Source organism: Alligator sinensis, unplaced genomic scaffold, assembly GCF_000455745.1.
Source record: "Alligator sinensis unplaced genomic scaffold, ASM45574v1 scaffold115_1, whole genome shotgun sequence".
NCBI classification, from domain to species: domain Eukaryota; kingdom Metazoa; phylum Chordata; order Crocodylia; family Alligatoridae; genus Alligator; species Alligator sinensis.
Window position 1 is genome coordinate 1,427,882 of NW_005841895.1, and position 1,503 is coordinate 1,429,384.

At 53.0% G+C, this 1,503-nt stretch overlaps 1 protein-coding gene across 1 annotated transcript in view; it reads right to left on the reverse strand.

The window, feature by feature from the left end:
- Positions 1-1,503, reverse strand: part of KCNG1 (potassium voltage-gated channel modifier subfamily G member 1) — a 10,056-nt gene extending 8,553 nt beyond the window's left edge. The window contains exon 1 of the mRNA XM_006018168.1: positions 1,471-1,503. The gene's annotated coding sequence lies outside the window, so the exon portion shown is untranslated. The remainder of the gene's footprint in view (positions 1-1,470) is intronic.

Consider the following 1,503-nt stretch of genomic DNA (forward strand, 5'->3'; position numbering starts at 1 on the left):
ATTCCTGCTTTGGGTTTCCCTCAGCAAATAATATTTTGTGCCCGTCTCAGGCTCTATTAAAATTCAACTGGTTATTGTCATCTAAAGCTCCTTTATTACCTGCCATCTGACTCTTGTTCTGAATCGCCTCTAACAGAGTACCATGCTGAAGTACTTCAGACTGCATTGCTGCAGTTTTTTTTATGTAGCCATAGTGGGTCTCAAACTTCAGTTCACAAAGTGAACTTTTAGCCATATCAAAATAAAGACCCATGTTTGTGCTTCAAGGTTGTTTTTTTTTCTCCCCCTTTCCTCCCCTCCAACTTCCTTCTGCCTCCCCCCAAACTCAGCTTGGTAAAAGTATCCTGTTGTGGGGGGGAAGATAGGTGCCTGTCTGTTATTCAGTCTGACCCCATCAATGCTGCATCTAATGACAAGTCCTGTCAACAAACTACAGGTGGGCAACAATATTGTCCAACCTGTGTTTTAATTTGAGCCTGCTATAGAGCCTAATGCTCCTGCCCACAGCAATCAACAGAGAAGCAACTTTGTCAAAGAAAACTTCACATCTTCCCAGCAAATGACTGATATTGGTTATAACTCACTGCACTGTTTGCTCTCCTGCTCTGCAAGCTGCTGTGTTTCGAATCCAAGAACATGAGGGTGGGAAGAGACGTCAGGAGGCATCTAGTCCTCAAAGCAGGACTGTCCCCAGCTATCCTCCCAGCCAAGGCTTTGTCTACCCCCTCTTGAAAACCTCCAAGGACGGAGCTTCCGCAAGCTCCCTGGGTAACCTGTTCCAGTGCTTTACTACTCTGCTTCTGAGCAAGGTCTTCCCAATATTTAACCCAAACTTCCCTTGCTGCAGCTGGAGACCACTGCTCCTTGTTCTGTCATCTGCCACCACTGAGAACAGCCCAGCTCCATCCTCTTTCAACCCCCCCCCCTGCAGGTAGGGGAAGGCTGCTATCAAATCCCCTCTCCGTCTTCTCTTCTGCAGACTAAATAAGCCCGGTTCCCCCAGCCTCTCCTCGTACGTAAGTCCTGTTCCCCAGCCCCCCGACCATTGTCATTGCCCTCCGCTGGACGCTCTCCAGTTTGGCACCATTGCTTCTATAGTGGGGGACCCAAGACGGGCGCCAGGGCTCCAGCTGTGGTTTCAGCGGTGCGGAGTGGAGGGAAAGGATCACTTCCCTCCGTCTGCTGGCAGCACGGATCCCCCAGCCTCTCCTCGTACGTAAGTCCTGTTCCCCAGCCCCCCGACCATTGTCATTGCCCTCCGCTGGACGCTCTCCAGTTTGGCACCATTGCTTCTATAGTGGGGGACCCAAGACGGGCGCCAGGGCTCCAGCTGTGGTTTCAGCGGTGCGGAGTGGAGGGAAAGGATCACTTCCCTCCGTCTGCTGGCAGCACGGAGGCAGCCCTGGGCCGCATATGCATGTGCGTGCCCACCCCCTCCCACACGCGGCTCCGGGCAGGAGAGCCTGTTACCTGTTGCGCTAGCGGTGCGGGCAGGCGGGGCTC